Below are 26,599 nucleotides of genomic sequence, written 5' to 3'. Positions count from 1 at the left end.
TTCGGGCTTACAGTGAAGGGTGGACGATGTCTGAAGTTCAATCTCTCCCTCGCCCTTACATCAGAGAATGACCCTAATATAGCTAAAACCCTTTCCTCCAAGTACACTTTCCCAAACACCTAACCCTAACTGTAGCCCTTTCTTTGCACTTGACCCATTACAGTTACCTTCGACGTCCACCATGCCTCCCCATAAAGCTGAACTTCAATCTCGCCTTTGACCTCATATCAAAGCCAGTTCCTAACTGTAACTGTAACACAATCCTGCCTGTACACCTTACCATACCCCTAACCCTAACCCTAGCCATGGCTCCTGGACCTGACCCTGCACCATCACCATCAACGTCTCTCACGCTTCACAGTAAACCTGATGTTCATACTCATACTTGCGCTCACATCAGAGATCGACCCTTACTCTAACTGTGAACCTATCTTTGCCATACACCTTGCGGAACACCTAACCCTAATCCTAGCTATGGCACTTGGTCCTGACAACTCACTATTAACCTCCACATGACCCACACCTCACTGTAAAGTTATAGCTCAATCTCGCACTCACCCTCACATCAAAGCCAGATCCTCACTGAAACTGTAACCCTATCCTACCTGCACACACATTACTGAACACTTAACACTTACCCTGACTCTGGCCCCTGGACCTGACTCATCACCATAACAATCGACGCACCCCGCACCTCACCATAAACCTGAACCTCATTCTCACCCTCGTCCTAATGTCAGAGCTGGACCCTAACTCCAGCCGCAACCCTGTCAACCCTGTACACCTTTCAAACATCTAACCCTAACCCTAGCCCTGCCCTTTCTCCAGAACCCCCATGGCTACCATGGACATCACCAATGCCTCCCCGTAATTCTGAGGCTCAATCTCACCCTCACCATCACATAAGAGCCGGATCCTAATGGTCACTGTAGTACTATGCTGCCCATACATCTAACCAACCTCCTCACCATAACCCTAGCCCTGGCCCTGTAACTGATCCCTGATGGTCACCATTGAGATCACCCATGCCTCACTGTAGCCCTGCAGCTCAGTCTCACACTTGCCCTGACAGCAGAGCCAGATCCTCACTATAACCATAACCCTATACTGCCCGTACACATTACCGAACACAGAACCTAACTGTAGCCCTGGCCCTTGGACCTTACACCTCACCATCACCATCAACCTCCCCCACTCCTCACCGTAAACCTGAAGCTCAATCTCACCCCCAATGTCACATCAGAGCTGGATCCTCACTGTAACCATAAACATATCCTGTCCTTTCACCTTACAGAACACCTAAACATAAACCCTAGACCTGTCCCCTGGATCTGACCCATCATCAGAATTAATGTCACTGATGCCTCCCCACAACCCTGAAGCCCCATCTCACCATTGCCCACACATTAGAGCTGGACACTGACTCTAACAGTAACCCTGTTCATCCAGTACACCTTAATAAACACCTAAACCTATTCCTAGCCCTGGCCCCTGGACCTGACCCCTAACCCTCAGTTTCAATGTCAACCCTGCCAAAATGTGAACCTGAAACACAATCTTGCACTCATCCTCACATCACAGCCAGGCCCTAACTCTATCCTAAACCCTATCCTCCCCGTACACCTCCTGAACACGTAACCCTAACCCTAGCCCTGACTTGTGGACCAGACCCCTACCATCACCATCGACGTCACCCATGACTCACTGTAACACTGTAGTTCAATTTCGCTGTTGTGCTCTCATCAGAGCCGAATCCTAATTGTAACCATAACCTTCTCATACCCGTACAGCTTAACAAACACCTAACCCTAACCCCAGTCCTGCCACCCGACCTGACACCTCACCATCATCATCAACAACACCCATGCTTCACTGTAACCCTGAAATTCATATCTGCACTTGCCCTCATATCAGAGAAGGACCCTAACTCTACCATAATGCTTTCTTCCCAGTACAATTTCTGGAACAGCTAATCCTAACCCTACCCATGGCGTGAGACCCAAATCCCTACCATCACCATCAATGTCACCCATGCCTCACTGTAACACTGTACCTCAATGTTGCTGTTGCCCTCACATCAGAGATGGATCCTCAGTGAAATCGTAACCCTATCCTGCCTGTACACATTACCAAACACAAAATCTAACCCTAGCAAAGGGACCCTGGATCTGACACCAGACCACCACCATTGACGTCACCCATGCCTCACCATATATAAACCTGAAACTCAGTCTCACCCACATCCTCACATCAGAGATGGATCCTAAATATAACCATAACCCTATCCAGCCTGTACACCTTACCAAACACCTAACCCTAAACCTAGACCTGGTCACCCAACCTGACCCCTCAGCATCACCATTAACAACACCCATGCTTCACTGTAAACCTGAAGTGCATATCCACACTCGCCCTAACGTCAGAGATGGACCCCAGCGCTCTCCATAATGCTGTCCTCCTCTTACACCTTCCAAAACACCTAACATAACACTAGCCCAGCCCATGGACCTGACACCTCACGGTCAACAACACCACCAACGACACCTCACTGTAAACCTGCACCTGAATCTTGCCATCGCTCTCACATCAGAGATGGATCCTCAGTGAAACCATATCCCTATCCTGTCCGTACACATCACTGAACACAAAATCTCACCCTAGCAAGGGACACTAGATCTGACACCAGAACAGCACTATTGATGCCCCCCATGCCTTACCATAAACCTGAACCTCAGTCTCGCCCTCATCCTCACATCAGAGCCAGATGCTAAGTCTAATCGCAACCGTATCCACCCTGTACACATTACTGAACACCTAACACTAACCCTATCCCTGGCTTGTGGACAGGACCCCTCTCATTACAATTGACATCACCCACACTTCACTGTAAGCCCGAAGTTCAATCTCTCCTTCACCCTCACGTAAGAGCCTGACACTAAGTGAAACTAAAGTCCTTTCCTCCAAGTAAACCTTACTGAACACCTAACCCTAAACCTAGCCCTACCCTTGCACTTTATCCCTAATGGTCAACATCAATGTCCACCATGCCTCCCCATAATCCTGAATCTCCATCTCGCCCCCACCCTCACATTAGAGATGGTTCCTAACTGTAACCATAACACTATCATGCCTGTATACCTTCTCAAACTCCTAACTCTCACCCTTGCCCTAGACCTTGGACCTCATCTCTCACGGTGACCATCGATATCACCAATACCTCACAGTAACAATGAAGCTCAATCTTGCCATCGCCCTCACAGGAGTGCCAGATCCTAAATGTAACTGTCAACCTATCCTTCCTGTACAAATTTCTGAAAATCTAACGCTAACCCTAGCCCTAGTTCCTGAAGCCAATATGACCCATGCTTCACTGTTAGACTGAAGTTCCATCTGTCCCTCGCCCTCACATCAGAGCCTATCCATAAATGTAACTGAAACTCTTTCCTCCAAGAACACCTTACCAAACAGCTACCCCTAACCATAGCCCTGTCTTGGCACCTGAACCCTCATGGTAAATTTCAACATCCACCATGCACCCCAGTAAACCTGAACTTCATTCTTGCCCTTGACTTCACATCAGAGCTGGTTCTTAACTGTAACTGCAACACAATCCTGCCTGTACAACTTACCACTCCCCTAACGCTAACCCTAATCCTGGCACATGGGCCTGGACCCACATCTTCACCATCAACAACTCCCACACTTCACTATAACCCTGATGTTCTTCATATTCGCACTTGCGCTCATATCAGAGATGGGCCTTTACTCTAACCGTAACGCTATCCTCACCATACACCTTCCAGAACACCTAACCCTAACCCTAGCCCTGGCCCTTGGATGGGACTCCACACAGTCAACATCGGCATCACCCACACCTCACTGTAAACCTGCAGCTCAATCTCACCCTAACACTCACATCATAGCCAGATCCTCACTGAAACCGTAAACCTATCCTACCTGCACACAGTAAAGAACACTTAATCCTAACCCTAGCTGTAGCCCCTGGACCTGACTCCTCAACATAACCATGGAAGCACCCCACACCTCACCCTAAACCTAACCTAATTCTCGACCTCATCCTCATGTCAGAGCCAGCAACTCTAACTCTAACCGCAACCCTGTCCACCCTGTCCACCCTGTCCACCTTACAGAACACCTAACCCTAACCCTAGCCCTGCCCTTGCTCTGGAACCCTCATGTTACCATGGATATCAACAATGCCTCCCCCTAATTCTGAGGCTCAATCTCACCCTCACCCAGACATCAGAGCCAGATCCTAACAGTAACCATAATACTATGCTGCCCGTACATCTAAACAAACTCCTAACCATAACCCAACTCTGGCTCTTGGACCTGATCACTGATGATCACCATTGAGATCACCCATGCCTCACCATGTACCTGCAGCTCAATCTTGCACTCACCCTGACATCAGACCCAGATCCTCACTGTAACCATGACCCTATCCTGTCCTTACAAATTACCAAACACAGAACCTAACCCTAGCCCTGAACCTTGGACCTGACCCCTCACAGTCACCATCGACCTCACCCACTCCTCACCGTAAACCTGAAGCCCAATCTCATCCCTGCCATCACATCAGAACCGGAATCTCACTGTAACCGCAAACATACCCTGTCCTTACACCTTACAGAACACCTAAACATAAACCCTAGCCCTGTTCCCCTGGATCTGACCCATCATCAAAATCAACATCACCGATGCCTCCCCACAACCCTGAAGCCCCATCCCACCATTGCCAACACATTAGAGCTGGACACTGACTCTAACAGTAACCCTATTCATCCAGTACACCTTAATAAACACCTAAACCTATCCGTATCCCTGGCCCCTGGACCTGACTCCTAAACATCAGTTTCAGTGTCAACAATGACAAAACATAAACCTGAAACACAATCTCGCCCTCATGTTCACATCACAGCCAGACCCTAACTCTATCCAAAACCCTATCCTCCCCTTTCATCTTCTGAAACACCTAACCTGAATCTGAGCCCTGCTTGTGGAAGAGACCCCTACCTTCACCAGTGACATCACCCATGACTCACTGTAACACTGTAGCTCAATCTTGCTGTCACCCTCACATCACAGCCAAGTCCTAATTGTAACCATAACTCTCTCATGCCCATACACCTTACTAAACACCTAAACCTAACCCTAGCCCTGGCCACGCGACCTGACCCCTCATCGTCACCATAAACAACTTCCACGCTTCACTGAAACCCTGAAGTTCATATCCGCACTTAACCTCACAGCAGAGCCAGACCCCAACTCTATCTGTAATGCTGTCTTCCCCGTACACCTTCTGGAACACCTAACCCTAACCCTAGCCCTGGCTTTTGGACCAGGCCCCTACCATTACCATCGACGTCACCCATGCCTTACTGTAACAATGTACTTCAATCTCGCTGTCGCCCTCACCCTCACATCACAGCTGGATCCTGACTGTAATGGTCAACCTACCCTCCCTGTACACATTTAACACAGGTTAAATGTAACTGTAACCCTATCCTGCCCGTACACCTTACCGAACACCGAACCCTTACCATATCCTTGGCAACCCGACATGAACACTGATCATCACCATCAACAACACCCATGCTTCACTGTAAACCTGAAGTACATAACCATACTCACCCTCACATCAGAGCCGGTCCCTAACTCTATCCGTAATGCTGTCTTCCCTGTACACCTTCCGTAACACCTAACCCTAACCCTAGCCCAGCCCTTGGACCTGACCCCTCACTGTCAACATCAACATCACCCACACCTCACCATAAACCTACAGCTCAATCTCACCATTACCCTCACATCAGAGATGGGTCCTCAGTGTAACCATAATCCTATCCTGCCCATACACATTACCAAATACTAAATCTAATCCTAACTGAGGGACACTGACCTGAACCCCAATGGGCACCATTGACTTCCCCCATGCCTCACCATATACCAGAATCTCAGCCTCACCGTAATCATCACATCAGAGCTGGGTTCTAAGTCTAACTGCAACCCTATCCACCCTGTATATGTTACCAAATACCTAACCCTAACCCTAGCCCTGGCCTATGGACCAGACTGCTCTCATTCCCATTGACATCACCCATGCTTCACTGTAAGCTTCAAGTTCAATCTCTTCCTTACCCTCACATCAGAGCCTGACGCTAACTGTAACTGAAATCCTTTCCTCCCGGTAAACCTTACCGAACACTTAACCCTAACTCTAGTCCTGCCCTTGCACCTTATCCCTAATGATCAACATGGATGTCCACCATGCCTCCCCATAATCCTGAAGCTCAATCTCACCCTCACCCTCACATTAGAGCCGGTTTCTAACTGCAACTGTAACACTATCCTGACTGTACACCTTATTGAACTCCTAACTCTCACCCTAGCGCTGGACCTTGGACCTCATCTATTACGGTCAGCATTGACATGACCAACACCTCACAGTAACACTGAAGCTCAATCTGGCCCTTGCCCTCACATAGGAGCTAGATCCTAACTGTAATCATACAACTATTCTCCAGTATACGTTTCAAAAACCTAACCCTAATTCTAGCCCTTGCCCGTGGTCCAGAACCCTGCCATCAACATCGAGGTGACCCACGCTTCACTGTAAGCCTGAAGTGCATTCTCTCCCTCGCCTTCACATCAGAGCCTGACCCTAAATGTTTTGGAAACCCTTTCCTCCAAGTACACCTAATAGAACACCTAATCATAACCATAGCCCTGTCTTTGCATCTGACCCTTCATGGTCACCCTCGACATCCACCAGACTTCCCCGTAAACCTGAACTTCAATCTTGCCCTCAACTTCCCATCAGAGCCGGTTCCTAACTGCAACTGTAACACAACCGTGCCTGTACACTTTACTGCATTCCTAATGCTAACCCTAGCCCTGGCTCCTGGACCTTGCCCCCACCATATCCATCGACAACTCCCATGCTTCACCATAATCCTGATGTTCATACTCGCACTTGCGCTCACATCAGAAATGGAACCTTACTCTAACCATAATGCTATCCTCACCATACACCTTCTTGAACACCTAACCCTAACCTGAGCCCTGTCCCTTGGACCTGACCCCTCACAGTCACGATCGACCTCACCCACTCCTCACCATAAACCTGCAGCTCAATCTGACCCCCACTCTCACAACAGAGCAGGAACCTCACTGTAACTGTAAACATATCCTGTCCTTACACCTTGCAGTATGCCTAAACTTAAACCCCAGCCATGTCCTCTGGATCTTACCCATCATCAGAATCAATGTCGCCGACATCTCCCTACAAACCTGAAGCCCCATCTCACTATTGCCCACACATTAGAGCCAGACCCTGGCTCTAACAGTAAACCTATTAGTCAAGAACACGATAATGAACACCTAAACCTATCCCTAGCCCTGTCCCTGGACCTAACCCCTCACCATAAGTTTCAATGTCATCCCTGCCAAAACGTAAACCTGAAACACAATGTTGCATTAACCTTCACATCACAGACAGACCCTCACTATATCCGAAACCTTACCTTCCCTGTATACCTTCCTGAAAACCTAACACTAACCCTAGCTCTTGCTTGTGGACCAGACCCCTGCCATCACCATCGATGTCACCCATGTCTCACTGTAACACTGTAGCTCAATCTCGCTGTCACCCTCACATCACAGCTGGATACTAAATGTAACCATAACCCTATCCTGCCAGTGCACATTGCCAAACACCTAACCCTAACCCTTGCCCTGGCCATATGACCTGAACCCTCACCATCAGTATCAACAACAGCCATGCTTCACTGTAGCCCTGAAGTTCACATCCACACTCGCCCTCACATCAGAGCTGGATCCTATCTCTAACCATAATGCTATTCTCTCCATACACCTTCCAGAACACCTAACCCTAACCCTAGCCCAGCCATTGGACCTGACACCTCATGGTCACCATCACTGACACTTCACCAAAAACCAGCAGATCAATCTTGCCGTGGCCCTCATATCAGAGCCAGATGCTCAGTGTAACCATAACCCTATCATGCCCATACACATTACCGAACACTAAATCTGACCCTAGACCAGGGCCCCTGGACCTGACACCAGACCGACACCTTCGACATACCCCATGCCTCAGCACAACCAGTCTCAGTCTCGCCCTAATTATCACATCAGTGCCGGATCCTAGTTTAACCGCAACCCTATCAACCCTGTACACGTTACTGAACACCTAACCCTAACTCTAGCCATGACTCATGTACCAGACGCCTCCCATTCCCATCAACATCACCCATACTTCACTGTAAGCCTGAAGTTCAGTTTCTCCCATGCCCTCATATCAGAGCCTGACACTAAGTGTAACCAAAATCCTCTACTTCCAATACATCTTACTGAACATCTAACCCTAACCCTAGCCCTGCCCTTGCACCTTATCGCTAATAGTCAACATCGATTTCCACCATGCCTCCCTGTAATCCTGAACCTCAATCTTGCCCTCACCCTCACATTAGAGCCACTTCCTAACTGTAACCATAACACTATCCTGACTGTACACCTTTTCGAACTCCTAACTCTAACCTAGCCCTGAACCTAAGACATCATTTCTCATGGTCACCATCGACGTCACCAAAGCCTCAAAGTTACACTGAAGTTCAATCTCGGCCTCACCCTCACATCTGAGCCGTATTCTAACTGTAACTGTAAACCTATCCTTAATGTACAACTTTCTGAAAACCTAACCTGAACCCTAGCCCTGGCTTGTGGTCCAGAACCCTACCATCACCATAGACGTGACCCATGCACGCTTCACTGTGTATCTGAAGTTCAATCTCTCCCTCGCCCTCACATCAGATAATGGCCCTAAATGTAACTAAACCCCTTTCCTCCAAGTATACTTTACCGAACACCTAACCCTAACCGTAGACCTGTCTTTGCACCTGACCCCTCATGGTTACCTTCGACATCCACCTTGCCTCACCGTAAATGTGAACTTCAAACTAGCCTTTGTCCTCACAGTATAGCTGTTCCCTAACTGTAACTCTAACACAAACCTGACTGTACACCTTACTGAACTCCTAACTCTAACACTATCCCTTGCTCCTGGACCTAGCACTGCACCGTCACCATTGACAACTGCTACGCTTCACCGTATACTTGATGTTCATACTCGCACTTGCACTCATATCAGAGATGGACCCTTCTTCTAACTGTAACGCTATCCTCACCATGCACCTTCTGGAACACCTAAGCCTAACCCTTGGACCTGACCCCTCAAGGTCAACATCGACATCGCTCACATCACACTCTAAACCTGTAGCTCAATCTCACCCTTACCCTCACATCACAGCCAGATACTCACTGAAACCATAACCCTATCCTGCCTGCACTCTTTACCTAACACTTAACCCAAACCCTACCTCTGGCCCTTGGTCGTGATCCCTGATGATCACCATTGAGATCATCCATGCCTCACTGTGTACCTGCAGATCAATCTCGCCCTCACCCTCACATCAGAACCAATTCTCACTGTAACCATAAACCTATACTGCCTGTACACATTACCAAACACAAAACCCAATGCTAGACCTGGCCCTTGGACCTGACCCCTCACGGTCAACATCAACATCACCCACACTTCACTGTAAACCTGCAGCTCAATCTCACAGTCGTCCTCACATCAGAGATGGATCATCAGTGTAACTGTGACCCTATTCTGCCCATACACATTAACGAACACTAAATGTAACCCTAGCCAATGCCCTCTGGACTGGACACAAGACAGACACCATTGAAGTCTCCGCACACCTCACCATAAACCTGAACCTCATTCTCACTTTCATCCTCACATCAGAGCTGGATCCTAAGTATAAGAAAACCCCTTTCCACCCTCTACATGTTAACGAACATCTAATCCTAACCCTAGCCCTGGATCTTGGACCAGACCTCTCTGATTACCATTGATGTCACCCACTCTTCACTGTAAGCCTGAAGTTCAGTCTCTGAGTTGCCCTCACATCAGAGCCTGATGCTAACTGTAACCAAAATCCTTTCCTCCCAGTACACCTTACCGAACACCTACCCCTACCCCTAGCCCTCACCTTGCACCTTATCCCTAATGGTCAACATCAATGCCCACCATGCCTCCCTGTAATCCTGAACCTCAGTCTGACCCTTACCCTCACATTATAGCTGGTTCCTAACTGTAACCATAACACTATCCTGACTTTACACTTTATTGAACTCCTAACCCTAACCCTAGCCCTGAACCTTGGACCTCATTCCTCATGGTCACCAATGACATCACCAGCACCTCACAGTAACACTGAAGCTCAATCTTGCCCTCATCCTCACATCAGAGCCAGATCTTAAGTGTAACCATAAATCTATCCAATCTGTGCACCTTTCCAAAAACCTAACCCTGACCATCACCCTGGCTCGTGGTCCAGACCCCTATTGTCACCATTGCTGTGACTCTCGCTTCACTGTAAGCCTGAAGTTCAATCTCTCCCTTGCCTTCTCATCTGAGCCTGACCCTAAATACAACCGAAACCCTTTTCTCCCAGTACAACTTACCGAAAATCTAACTCTAACCATAGCCCTGCCTTTGCACCTGACCCATTATGGTCATGTTCAACATCCATCATACCATCCCCATAAACTTGAACTTCAGTCTCACCTCCGACCTCACATCAGAGCTGGTTCCTAACTGTAACCATAACACAATCCTGCCCATACACATTTCCTATATCCTAACCCTAATCCTAGCCCTGGCTCCTGGACCTTATCCCTCACCGTCACCATCAACAATATCCACGCTTCATCATAACCCTGATGTTCATACTCATACTTGCGCAGACATCAGAGATGGGCCCTTACTCTAACCATAATCCCAACCTCTCCATACACCTTGTGGAACACCTGACCTTAACCCTAGTGCTGGCCCTTGGACCTGACCCCTCATGGTCAACATCAACATCACCCACACCTCACTGAAAACCTGTAGCTCAATATCTCCCTCACCCTCACATCAGAGCCAGATCCTCACTGAAACAGTAACCCTATCCTGCTTGTGCAGATTACCAAACAACCCTAAACCTAGCCCTGTCCCATGGACGTGTACCCTCACTGTAACCATTGATCACCCTGCACCTCACCATTAACCTGAACCTCATTTTCACCCTTGACCTCAGTCAGAGCCGGACCCTAACTTTAACCAGAACTCTGTCCAAGCTGTACCCCTTACAGCACCCCTAACGCTAACCCTAGCTCTGCCCTTGCTTTGGTCCCCTGATAGTTACTATGGGCATCACCAATGCCTCCCCATAAATCTAAGGCTCAATCTCACCCTCCTGATCACATCAGAGCCGTATCTTAATGGTGACCGTAATCCTATGCTGCCCATACATCTACCTGAACTCCTAACCCTAACCCTAGCTCTGGCCCTTGGACCTGATCCCTGATCATCACCACTGAGATCACCCATGCCTCACCGTATACCTAGAGCTCAATCTCACCCTCACCCGGACATCAGAGCCATATCCTCACTGCAACTATAACCCTATCCTGCCCATACACATTAGAGAGCACAAAACCTAACCCTAGCCTGGCCCTTGAACCTGACCTCTCACAGTCACCATCGACATCACCCACTCCTCACCGTAAACCTGAAGCTCAGTCTCGCCCACGCCCTCACATCAGAGCCAGATCCTCACTGTAACCATATACATATACCGACCTTACACCTTACAGAACACCTAAACATAAACCCTTGCCCTGTCTCCTGGATCTGACCCATCATCAGAATCAACTTCACTTATGCCTCCCCACAACCCTGAAGCTCAATCTCACTATTGCCACACATTACATTCAGACCCTGACTCTAACAGAAACCCTATTCTTCCAGTACACCTTAATGAACACCTAAACCTATACCTAGCCCTGGCCTCTGGACCTGACCCCTAACCATCAGTTTCAATTTCAACCCCACCAAAAGGTAAACCTGAACACAATCTTGCACTCACCCTCACATTACAGCTGGAACCTAACTCTAACCAAAACCCTATCCTCCCCATGCACATTCCCAAACACCTAACCACAAGCCCTGGCTTGTGGACCAGACCCCTACCATCACCGTCAACATCACCTATGCTCACTTTAACACTGTAGCTCAGTCTCGCAGTTGCCCTCATGTCAGAGCCAGATCCTAAATGTAATCATAACCCTACCCTGCCTGTACACTTTACCAAACAACTAACCCTAACCCTCACCCTACTGTTACACCTTATCCTTAACAGTCAACATCGATGTCCACCACGCCTCCCTGTAATCCTGAACCTCAATCTTTCCCTCACTCTCACATCAGAGCCTGACCCTAAATGTAAGTGAAATGCTTTCCTCCAAGTGCACCTTACCGAACACCTAACCCTAATCATAACCCTGCTTTTGCACCTGACCCCTCATGGTCACCTTTGACGTCCACCATGCCTCCCTGTAAACCTGAACTTCAATCTCTTCCTCGACCTCGCATCAGAGCCAGTTCCTAACTGTAACCAAAGCAAAATCCTTCTGGACAGTTTACTGCACTACTAACCCTAACAATAGCCCTGTCTCCTGGACCTGACCCCGCACGTCACCATCAACAACACCAATGCTTCACTGTAACCCTGATGTTCATCCTCACAGTTGTGCTCACAGCAGAGACGGACCTTTGCTCTAGACATAACACTATCATCCCCATACACCTTCTGGAACACCTAACCCTAACCCTAGCCCTGGCCCTTGGACCTGACCCCTTATGGTGAACATTGACATCACCCACACCTCTCTGTAAACCTGCAGCTCAATCTCGCCCTCACCCTTACATCAGAGCCAGATCCTCACTGAAACCATTACTGTATACAGCCTGAACATATTAGCAAACACTGAACCCTAACCCTAACCCTGGCCCCTGGACCTGACTCTTCACTATAACCATAAATGCACCTCAGAACTCACCATAAACCTGAACTTCATTCTTACCCTCATCCTCTTGTCAGAGTCAGACCCTTATTTTAACTGCAACTCTGTCCACCCTGTACACCTTACAGAAGAACTAACCCTACCGCTAGCCCTGCCCTTGCTCTGGACCCCTCATGGTTACCATGGACATCACCAATGCCTCCCCGTAGCTCTCAGGCTCAATCTCACCCTTCCCCTAACATTAGAGCTGGATTTTAGCTGTAACCATATTCCTATGCTGCCCGTACATCGAACCGAACTCCTAACCCTATCCCTAGCTCTGGCCCTTGGTCCTGATCCCTGATGTCACCATTGAGATCACCCATGCCTCACTGTGTACCTGCAGTTCAATCTCACCCTCACCCTGACTTCAGAGCCAGATCCTCACTGTAACCACAATCTTATCCTGCCCGTACACATTACGGAACACAAAACCTAACCCAAGCCCTGACCCTTGGACCTGACGCTTCACAGTCACCATTGACATCACCCACTCCACACCTTAAACTTGAAGCTCAATCTTGCCCCACCCTCAGATCAGAGCCAGATCCTTACTGTAACCGTAAACATATCCTGTCCTTACACCTTACAGAACACCTAAACATAAACCCTAGCCCTGTGCCCTGGATTTGACCCATCATCAGAATCAATATCACCAATGCCTTCCTGGAATGCTGAAGTCCCATCTCACCATTGCCCACACATTAGAGCCAGACTCTGACTCTAACAGTAATCCTATTCATCCAGTACACCTTAATGAACACCTAAACCTATCCCTAGCCCTGGACCTTACCCCTTACCATCAGTTTTAATGTCAACCAAAAGTTAAACCTGAAACACAATCTTGCATTCACCCTCACATCACAGCCATACCCTAATTCTAACCAAAACCCTATCCTCCCCATACATCTTCATGAACACCTAACCCTAACCCTAGCCCTGGCTTGTGGACCAGACCCCTACTATCATCATCGATGTCACCCATGCTCATGAAAAGAACTGCTAGTAATCAATAACACTTTAAAGATAAAATTTCATATATTTCTTATAATCAGTTAAATTCATTAAAATTGGTAAAATGCTTCTCCTTGCTACTATATTTCCAGTTGATATGTTAGGCTTAAAACTCACATTTCCTGCTTTTACCAACATGTAGGATTTAGAAATGTTAGTGTTGATGAAAGTTGTCAGTCTGTGCTCATAAAATGGTTCCCTGACCTTTAATTTTGATATGAATAAAGTTTATTGTCATGGTCATGAAGATTAAGAGGTTGTGCTGTCAGAAATGGAAGCTTTTATTGATCTATAATGTTTGGCTTTCTCACATTGTTAAATTTAGCCTTTTTTTTTCTCCTTAGAACTTAATTTATATCCTATAATCAAGGTTGATTGATCCTTATTTCTAACTACTCATAATCTATATCAAACTTGGCCATGACTTAAATATCTTAACCATTGCTAATTTCGTGGTTAAAATTTTCATGCAAATACCAACATTTCAAGAGCCCAACAGTAAAAGTATTCTTAAAATAATTACTGTTATTGATAATTCATTCTGGAAAAGTTGAAGACTATTAGAAGGCCTACTCCTGTAATAGTCCCAAGTGAAGGAAGCATCATCCATGTTGCCTCAGGAAATTTGCTTTCTCTTTGTGGTCTTTTCCATTCTGACTATAACCCACACTGTGATACCAAATAGGTTTCTTCTCCAACCCACTCTTGATTGACACCTTGTCTAAGAAATGTTCATTTCATTCTCTCTTTTCTGGCTATGATTCCTGATTCCTCTTCTTGTATGTTATATTTGCTACCAGCTTTAACCCTACATTCTTGAGCTATGGCATTATCCTGATTGGTTAACATTTCTCTTTCCCTTGAAACTTAAGGAAAGCTTATATTCTTTAATTTTAATTATTTTGCATGAACATTGGAAAATCATGCTATAATAGTGTGCATTAACAACTAACATTTATGCCTATACTGTTGTGGTTAGTATGAAACCTTGATAGCATTTTCATTCTGTTAAAATCACAGTATTTGTACTACAGTTAATACCAGTAATTATCATATGGCTTAGATGCACTTAGTGTCAGAACTGCATATTATTAGTAGATTAAAATATTCCCTAGTTTTATTCTTCAGAAGTCCTAAGGAAAGAAACTTATTTATGACCTACATGTGTGAAATAATTTTTAGTTTTATTTATTAGGATCTGTGGTGAGGGCAAGGCAGATAAAACATGTAAAAGTATTGAAGACCTATCCTGCATGCTAATATTTGAGAATTACCTTAACAGATATCTGAAGCTCAATAACAACAACAAAGACAAGATATTTCTTGGAGTAAGTAAAAGTGAAGAAACAGTTAAGAATGAAAGCAGATAGTTCAGCAGAGTAGGAAAATGAAAACCAGAGAACTGTCCATGATTCATAGCTCTAAATCTAAATACAAGACATAGACGTTTAGACCACATAATAATACTGTGTAGAATCTTTACATTTCTATTTGTGAACTTCAATGAAAATAAATGAGAATGCATACATAAAGACCGTAATACTCACTTGTACAAAGTCCTGTTATGAATGAAGGTACTACTTTCATAAAGCATGAAACTCATGGGATTTTATTTTTATAATTGCTACTAATGCTATTTATACTAATAATTACTCATACTTTATACAGAGGGTACTATCATCATGTTTTCACCTTTTAATTTGATTGTACTAATCACATAAAATTAGAGAATAAATCTGCTAATGATAACAGGTGTGCTTGTTAGCATGCTTCATGGGTATTTTGATTAGTTCCTATCCAAAGTATACAAACATTTTTGATTACCTGTATACAGTACAGCAGCATTATATCAAAACCCCAAGAGGAAGTCATAAAGAATTTCTGAATTGCAATCTGAAATATATCCTTCAGGTTAAATCAGTGCCTCTAAGGAAAAGGGAAAAATAAGATCTGCAGTCTATGTCTTAGAGAGTTTAAAATAGAAGACTGATTATCTGTTTACAACCCCTGTCAGTGAGTTCAGTCAGCAGCCATAGATGAAAGTTTGGAATTCTAATGTTTTATCTTGTTTCATAATGAAAGTATGTATAGTGCTCTCTATGTGGAACTTCAAGTTGAATGGTGAATTCAACAGTATTTTCAGAGTCACATAATCATGTAATACCATTAATCCTCGTTGACAGTCACAATTCTACAATGATCAGCTTTTCATTATGTGATTTGGATAAATATTATAGGATACTAAAGCTCTATTCTTGAACTTATTTCTATTTTACTTAATACACTTCAGATACTAAAGCTCTATTCTTGAACTTATTTCTATTTTACTTAATACACTTCAGACATTAATGTTTCTGAACAGTTTTCACTCTATAGAAATATTTGGTTTTATGGATTAAGTGGATATGAAATAGTCTCTAGAGAGAAGTGACAAGTTCACTGTTGTTATAAAGCTCTGCCTTTATTGCTATATTAAGCAATCATAGTTTTGCTTATTCTAAAACATCAATCCATCAAACTCAGAAGCAAATTTTTGAAAAAGTAACTTACTCTTTTCCATTTCCTCTCAAAAGCACCATGTTAACTCAAAGGATGTAGGAATATACCAAAATGCTAACAGTTTTTGTAATACAGACACCACAGAAATACAAAGATTTATTAGAGAATACTATTAAAAATTATAGGCTAACAAACTGGATAACCTAGAAGAAATGGAAAACTTTCTAGAAAAATACAACCTGACAAGACAGACCCAGGAAGAAACAGAAAATCTGAAAAGACTAATTACCAGCAATGAAATTGAATCAATAATAAAAAAACTACTGAAGAACAAAACCCCCAGAATAGATGGCTTCACTGCTGAATTTTATCAGAAATTTAGAGAAGATATAAAACCCATTCTCCTTAAAGTTTTCCAAAAAATAGAAGAGGAGGGAATACTTCCAAATATATTCTCTAATACCAGCATCACTCTAATACCAAAACAAGGCAAAGACACCACAAAAAACGAAAACTGCAGACCAATAACCCTCATGAACATAGATGCAGAAATACGCAACAAAATATTAGCAAACCGAATTCAAAAATACATCAAGAGGATCATACACCATGATCAAGTGGGATTAATCCCAGGGATGCAAGGATGGTACAACATTCAAACATCCATCAACATTATCCACTATATCAATAAAAAGAAGGATAAAAAATCACAAGATCATCTCCATAGATGCTGAAAAAGCATTCGACAAAATTGAACACACATTCATGATAAAACTCTCAACAAAATGGGTAGAGAGGGCAAGTACCTCAACAAAATAATTCTTAAAACAAGGCAAGGAAGCCCACTCACACAGCTTTTATTCAACATTGTACTGGATGTTGTAGCCATGGCAATCAGACAATACAAAGAAAAAAAGGCATCCAGATAATACAAAGAAAAAAAGGCATCCAGGTTGGTAAGGAAGAAGTCAAACTGTCACTGTTTGCAGATGATATTGTGCATAGAAAACCCTAAACAATCCACTCCAAAACTACTAGATCTAATATCTGAATTCAGTCAAGTTGCAGGATACAAAATTAATACACAGAAATCTGTTGCATTCCTCTACACTAATGATGAACTAGCAGAAAGAGAAATCAGGAAAACAATTCCATTCACAATTGCATCAAAAAGAATACCACATCTAGGAACAAACCTAACCAAAGAAGTAAAACACCTATACCCTGAAAACTATAAGACACTCTTGAGAGAAATTAAAGAGGACAGCAATAAATGAAAATTCACCCCATGCTCTTGGGTAGGAAAAACTAATATTGTCAAAATGGCCATCCTGCCTAAAGCAATCTACAGATTCAATGCAATCCCTATAAAAATACTGACAGCATTCTTTAATGAACTGGAACAAATATTTCTAAAGTTTATGTGGAACCACAGAAGACCCTGAATAGCCATAGAGATCTTGAAAAGGAAAAACAAAGCAGGGGGTATTACACTTCCAAACTTCAAGCTCTTCTGCAAAGCCACAGTAATCAAGATAATTTGGTACTGGCATAAGAATAGACCCATAGACCAGTAGAACAGACTAGAGAGTCCAGATATAAACCCAAGCATATATGGTCAGTTAATATATGATACAGGAGCCACTGGTATAAAATGGGGAAATGACAGCCTCTTCAACACCTGGTGTTGGCAAAACTAGAAATCTCCGTGCAAGAGAATGAAACTGAATTACTGTCTAACTACATACACAAGAGTAAAATTGAAATGGATCAAAGACCTGAATATAAGGCATAAAACCATTAAACTCTTAGAAGAAAACATAGGCAAAACTCTCTTGAATATAAACATGAGCAACTTTTTCATGTACATATCTCCCTGGGCAAGGGAAATGAAAGCAAAAACTAACAAGTGGATGTAAATCAAGCTAAAAAGTTTCTGTACAGCAAAGGATACCAACAGTAGAACAAAAAGGCATCCTACAATATGGGAGAATATATTTATAAATGACATATCCGATAAGGGCTTGAAATCCAAAATATATAAAGAGATCACACACCTCAACAAACAAAAAGCAAATAATCTAATTAGAAAATGGTGGAGGATCTGAACAGATACTTCTCCAAATAAGAAATTCAGATGGCCAACAGGCACATGAAAAGATGCTCCACATCACTAACCATCAGAGAAATGCAAATTAAAACCACAATGAGATATCACCTCACACCAGTTAGGATGACCAATATCCAAAGGCAAACAACAAGAAATGCTGGCGAGGATGTGGAGAAAGGGGAACCCTACTACACTGCTGGTGGGAATGTAAATCAGTTCAACCATTGTGGAAAGCAGTATGGAGGTTCCTCAAAATGCTCAAAATAAAAATACCATTTGACCCAGGAATTCCATTTTTATAAATTTACCCTAGGAATGTAGGATCCCAGATTCAAAAAGACTTATGTACCCCATGTTGATTGCAGCACTATTTACAATAGCCAAGAAATGGAAGCAACGTTAGTGTCTATCAGTAGATGAATGGATATAGAAGGTGTGGTACATATAAACAATGGAATATTATGGATGGAGCTGGAGGGTATTATGCTCAATGAAATAAGCCAGGCAGAGAAAGACAAGTACCAAATAATTTCACTCATCTGTGGAGTATAACAACAAAACAAAAACGGAAGGACAAAACAGCAGCAGACTCACAGAACCCAAGAATGAACTAACAGTTGTCAAAGAGAAAGGGACTGGGGAGGGTGTATTCGAAAGAAGGGATAAGAGGATTAAGGGACATTATGATTAGTACACATAACATAGGGGTGGGCACATGGAAGGAAGTATAGCACAGAGAAGATGAGTAGTGACTCCATAGCATCTGTGCTGATGGACAGTGACTGTAATGGGGTATGTGGTGGGGACTTGATAATCAGGGGAATCTAGTAACTACAATGTTGCTCATGTGATTGTATATTAATGATTCCCTAATAAAAAAAGAATTGCTGTAATCAACTTGACAAAAGAGAAATTTCTGATTCTACAAATAACTACCCTTGACTGAACTTTGTGCTAGGGAATGCATGAAACTTTAAACTTTATGGAAACCATATGAGATTGATTGTTGTGAGACTTAGTTTTAGATTTCAATGAGTGATTTCAAAATTGTGGTCTAGGAGTGATTACCCAATGAAACAACACTAATAAAGATAAGTACTGTGTTTTGAAATTTAGTTATGTCATTCCCTTGCTACATAATCTTCCACCACATAAACTTTCTCTTATGTGAAATAGGTATACATCCACTCAACTCATATATGCAAGGATTAGCAAATACGGTGCTGATTTCTGGCATGATGACTGGGTTGAAGTCATCATTTGTATTATCTTCCCCATAGAATTTCTATGGTAATGGAAATATGGAACCCTAAAAATATCAGAGATATCATGGTGAAATTTTGGTGTTCAGTCATGTCATGTAAAGGGATGTGTTGACTATTAGCCTTGCCATATCCATAAAATCATGATAGGCAGGAGGAAGTCATTTCCCATGCTTTCATAAGCATGACATCAAGTCTACTTCTAAATTAAAAGTAAGTCCTTTACCAAGAAGCTATGGTGGTTGTGCATCCATGTATAAATTTGAACTGAAAATGTATGTTCTTATTGAGATTTTTTTGTCCCCTGAGAAGAGTAGTTACAAAAGATGAACATATCCTTACCAAAATCAAAACATATTTGAGTTCTACTAATGTAATACTGCAAAGAAATCTCTCAAAAGAGAGTCATTTAAAATAAGCAAGCAAGCAAATAAAATTTGCCTACATCTGTTGGTCATATGTTACAAAGTCATAAACTATTTGAAAAAACAAGTGAGATTGGGATTTTCAGCTAGGAGGCCTTTCCATTTCTGACTATTAGAATTTCTCTCCTTTCCCCTTCAGTTAGGCCCCATTACCGTATAACCCAGAATATTTCCTCAGAAATTCTAGGACCTAATGATCATATCACACACCTGCTGACTGGCTTGTAAATGAGCCTGTAGTACAATTTCCAGACTCTTCACAGTCCCTTATTCTTAAAGAAATACAGTTAGAGTCTAATGAGGGAATTCTCCTGAGAAGGCTAGGTGTTTTCCTGATAATATTATGTAGACTTTTGTGTCTGTACATCATTACCATTGTCCCAAATTCTTTTTTTTTTTCTTGAAAGATTTAAGTGAATACTGAAAAGATAAGGGAGTTCTATTTTAGGTAAGATCTCCACATATTCAACCTTGTATAATTTTGGTAGTTTTATAGGGAGATGAATGGTAGCAAATAAAATATGCCATAGTAATATAAGATAATGTATTATGTTTAGGAAATTTATAATAGAAACATGTGGACTGGCTTTTAAAATTGAACTCTATTGATAGCATTTTCTATAAGGAGAGGTGGTTCAATTTCAAACAACAAATTAGAAAATTAACTTTTTAAAAATAAGTAGTTTGTATATTGGAAAGTTCAAGTCCTGGTTTCCTGCCTATTATTTTTTCAATTGCGTTAAGCAAATTAAATTGAGAACTTATGCAAATATATTTTCATTATTGTTTTTAATGTTTTAATTATATAAAATTTTGTTCCTCATTAGTTATAAAAAATCTAGGTAGATATACTGACATAGAAAAACAGAGATCAATGGAAGTATAATGATCTGCAATTTATCCACATAAGAGAAAAAGTAAAAACAAATGAAACGAGCATTCATATGGTCAATTTGTATACCAGTAGTAACTTTAAAAATTTTTTATGAATGAAAGTCTTGGGTATTGAAAGTGACTTAAAAATGAAGAAGGAATTAGATGTCAAAATGGTTACTTATACTGTTTCCTTTTCATGTTAGCATCTGCCTGTACAATTACACCTATACATTTTCAAAGCTATTTCACTCTTCCAACCATTATGCATATTCAATAACTTATACAGTTTATTTTAAAAACTCACCAAACTCTTATAAATATTAAAACCATGAAAATAAGATATTTTGTTTATCTGAAATTATTATTTCCATTTTAAAAGGAAATATTGGAAATATATAAATGTATCTACTGCATATATGTCTTTACATCAATGCATATAAGTGAACAAGCAAACACACACACAAATCCCATTTTATCTTTTGATAATTTATAATTCTTTTATTCCTGTTTCTCACTGTAACTTATTGACATTTTGCCATATATGAACATTAATAATCTACACAATAAGATGAAGTGTAGTGAATGAAAGCCTTCCCTGAGTAACAGTTATTTTACATGGGCCATTTTGATATTCTTTGAGACAATCTATTTAAATAAAACATATAGGGGATTATTTTGAGACACTGTTAACAGCCTATTTACTCTTCTAACATGCAATTTTTGTTGTTGTTGTTACAGACGTGAAATGGCCAAAAGCAGTCCAAAATACCGTCTATACGATTTCTGTCATAAAAGAACAAACCCATATTTTGCTGATTCAATTATAATGACATCAATTTCTAATGTACTGTAAACACGTTGGGAGAAAAGTACAGATGATTCTTGGATAGAAATATGGCATCAGATTCATTTTCATTGATATGTATCTAATCATTATTAGCATATTATATATGCAATTTATATATAATAATTCTAAACATATATAAATGTATAATTTATAATAGAGAATAACAATGGTTATATGTGATTTATGATACTATATGTCTTGACAATGGGTTTCAGCCCCCAACTGTCAACTGTGGATTCAGGTTGACCAAAAAAATGACAGTAGAATGTTTCTTTGGAGTTAAAGAGTTTATTATCCAGCTTGTTCTACTGGCAGTAGGTGGAGCAGTAGCGTCTCTACCTCCACCCAGAGCACTGGGCCGAGGTCTCTATATAGCGCAATAATAGCTTACTGCCTAAAGGTGTGGAAGCGGTAGCCTTGCAACAGGCCAGTTACATCATCATGTGGCTTAAGTTCAGTGAGGATCCTGGCCATAGGAACCCCAACTTCCCCACACTCCACCCCTCCAGGATTCTTGCCTTACAAACTACATGCTCTCAATCTTCCACAATGGTCCCTGTGCAAGAAACCTGGAGCACTGTAACCAGATTCCACAACAGTAACAGAGGATAACAACAACTTGGACATAATACCAACAATTAAGACACAACAAGATTTTGATACAGGTAACAAAAATTATAATAATCCTCAAGCCAGAGGAAGTTCCCAATCCTTAAAGACCTTATGGGTGATAACACACGTTTTAATGACACCAACAGGCAAATCTTGTCCATCAAGTAGGACGCATACAAGAGAGTGGTCCTGTGATAGGACTGTAGCAGGAAGGGAGTCCTTTCCAGGTCTAGTATACCATACTTTCACTCCTTTCCCCATGGGGCTTACTGAAGGGTCTATATATAGTGCTACTGGAGGTGCATGCACTGGCCATAATGATAAAACAAAACTCCCCAGTAAGATGCTCCTACCTTCTGGCTGTTCAGGATATACTACTGTGACCTTTGGCAGCCACTCTTCTGTTATTCCAGGAATACACAGGAGGCCAGCTTCTAGGCCTTCACCCCAAGGTGCTAGGAGAGCCAGCCATTGTTGGTCCATGTGTCAAAAGGTCCAAGGCCATGTACACTCAATGGAGTCTCAGGGATTCAGTGCAGTTGGTGCTGGCAGCAAGATATTATTCTGGTGGCCGAAAGTTTACATCAGTGATTCTTCCTTGGTTTGTACTTGCAGTTGTAAAAGGGAGGCAGCCATATGTGTTCACCTGTCTATGGGGCTCAGTACTCCCTTTCGGGGTCTCTCATTCAAATGCCATAGCACAGTCCATATCTGACTTCAGTCCAGATTTTAACAAGTCATTGCGCCTCTCTATCATGCCTGCTGTGGTAGGATTGTATGGCACATGAATCTTCCATTTGATTCCCAGCTGTCACACCCATTCTTCCAGTGTATGTCCAGTAAAATGGGTGTCCTGATCACTCTCAATTACCTGTGGTCCATCATAGGTGGAAAAGAGACACTCCAGGCCTCTTTTGTTCATCTGCTGGTCTGCACAACAGGTAGGAAAAGCAACCAGAAGTCCGGTAGCTGTATCCACACAAGTCATGGCATACCGATATCCTTCTGACACAGGTAGAGGCTCAATATAGTCTATCTGCCACCTGACGAGGGGTATAGGCCCCTTAGCTACTGTCCCATGTTGCTGTGGAACTCGGTGTAAGTCCCTTTTGGAGCACACGACACACTCCTGCCGGGCTCTACTAACTTCTTCAAAGGTCAAAGGCAAGCCCCACCGACGGGCTACAGCCCACATTGTCTTTTGCCCCACATGCAACAAACACTAACATAACCATTGGGCTACATCAGAGACAGGCTTTCCCTCTAAGCAAAGTATCTTGGCCAATTTATCAGCTTTATCATTTCCTGGGGATGCCAGTGGCAAATGACCTGTCACATGGTATACTGTAATTATTTTATTCTGAACACAGACCCGTAAGTCTTGCCACAATTCTTGCCCCCAACAGGGGCAGTGACCAACCAGCCAGTTGGCCTGGTACCTGGTTGGTAGCCACAGAGTCAAGCTCTGATAGACAACCCAGCTGTCAGTGCAGACGACTATAGGGGAGGGCTCCTGGCTGATCACAAGCCACATGGCCCACAAATGTGCCCATTAGCTGCTCTTCCCTCACCATCTTCCATCTATATTGTCTCAGTCTTAGAATGGAAAGCTATGGACCTCCATTTTGGGCACTTCCCACAGGTAGAGCCATCTCTATACCATGCATCTTCGGGTATAGGGACACTTCCCTCCTGATAGGGACTCTGCTACTAATGGTTCAAAAGCAAGTTCTTCCTGCTTTTCACTAGTATCTGTCACCAGCCCCAATAAGCATTGAAATTCTTCACTCAAGGGGCTACTAGAGAGGGCACTATGCTGCTGTAGGTAAGCACCCCAGTTGGCCAGTGTGGGCATTTGTGCCACACCACTCCTTGGCTTTTGGGTCTAGTCTTGTACCCACCCCAAGATGGGATAGGTGGTTATTGCCTTTACTAGGGCCATTCTAGTGATGGGTTCTGTAGTCAGCAAGGCATGATACATGGCAGCCAGTTGTTTTCTATCAAAGTGTATCATACCTTTGCCCCTTTCCAGAGTTGTGACCAGAATCCAATAGGTTGGTGAGTTTGTTCAAGCCGCTGCCAGAGACCCCAGCCATAACCATCTTCAGTCACATGAACATCCAGCTCACAGGACCTTGATGGGTCTATCACACTCCAGCCCTGCATGGCCTTGACTGCCCATTTTGCTGTAGTAAAGGCAGATGCACATGTCCTATCCCAGTCCCCTCTGACACCCTTTCATACCAACTGGTATAAGGACTTCATAATTTGTACCAAGTGCAGGATAAATACTCTCCAATAGCCTAGAAGACCCCAAAACTCCCATAAGAAAGCTTCAGTTGTAGGTGTAGGAAAGGCCTGGACTTTATCTATAACTGCTTCTGGTATAACTTTGGTCTTATCTGACCAGACAACCCCCAAGAATTTGACTGACAAACCAGGGCCCTGAACCTTGGTACTGTTTACAGCCCATCCTTTCTCCTGTAGATGTTGCAACAGTCTAGGTGCTGCACCTTCTAGATCTGAAAAAGAATCAGATGTGAGCATGACATCATCAATATACTGGTACAGCCACACCATTGGCAGTTTCTCCCATGTAGCCAAGTACTGGGCTACAAGTCCATGACAGATGCTGGGGCTGTGGAGGTATCCCTTTGGAAGGATGGTGAAAGTCCATTAGCACCCTTCCCATGTGAAGGCAAACTGTTTTTGACTTTCATGCTCAAGGTCAATGGAAAAGAAGGTATTAGCAAGATCTACCACATCATGGTATGTTCCTAGTTCATGGCTGAGGTTATCCATAAAGCTTGCAATAGAGGGAACAGCAGCATACATAGGGGGTATGACTTTATTCAATTCTCTGTAATCCACGGCCATAGACCAAGAGCCATATGGCTTTTTTACTGACCACACTGGGGAATTGAAAGGATTATGGGTGTGCTTTATAATACCCACCTTTTCCAGCTCCTGAAGAGTTTCTTTTTTTTTTTTTTTTTTTTTTTTGAGAGGGCATCTCTCATATTTATTGATCAAATGGTTGTTAACAACAATAAAATTCAGTATAGGGGGGTCAATGCTCAATGTACAATCATTAATCCATCTCAAGCCTAATTCTCGTCAGTCTCCAATCTTCTGAAGCATAACGAACAAGTTCTTACATGGTGAACGAATTCTTACAGAGTGAATAAATTCTTACATGGTGAACAGTACAAGGGCATTCATCACAGAAACTTTCGGTTTTGATCATGCAATATGACCTATAAACCATCAGGTCAAATATGAGTATTCATTTGATTTTTGTACTTGATTTATATGTTGATCCCACATTTCTCCTATTATTATTATTATTTTTATTTTTAATAAAATGCTGAAGTGGTAGGTAGATGCAAGATAAAGGTAGAAAACATAGTTTAGTGCTGTAAGAAGGCAAATGTAGATGATCAGATGATCAGGTGTGTGCCTATGGACTAAGTATTAATCCAGGCTAGACAAGGGCAGCAAGACATCCACGGATGCAGCAGATTTCTCTCAAAGCAGGGGGGGTGAGGTTCTGAGCCTCACCTCTGTTGATCCCCAAATTCTCACCTGATGGCCCCCCTGCGACTGTGCCTGTCTTAGGTTGTTCCTCCCTTGAGGAATCTTACCCGTCTCTGGCTAACCAGTCATCTTCCGGGGCCATACAGGGAAATGTAAAGTTGGTAAGTGAGAGAGAAGCCATATTGTTTGCAAAGGTTAGCTTTTTACTTCTTTGCAGATTTATGCCCTGTGGCTTCTATGCCCAGCACTTGTCTCGAGGTATCTTTACCACCTGGAGGAATTATGATACTCGGTAAATTTGATATGAGGCACGAATTCTATTTAAGGTTTGTAATTAGGAAGGAAGAAGAAAAGCTATAGATGTAGCATATGAAGGAAACTTGGGAGGATTGATTATTTCTTTGACATATCTTCTTGT

The sequence above is a fragment of the Manis javanica genome, chromosome 6, assembly GCF_040802235.1.
Source record: "Manis javanica isolate MJ-LG chromosome 6, MJ_LKY, whole genome shotgun sequence".
Classification (NCBI taxonomy): domain Eukaryota; kingdom Metazoa; phylum Chordata; class Mammalia; order Pholidota; family Manidae; genus Manis; species Manis javanica.
This window is presented reverse-complemented; position numbering follows the sequence as displayed.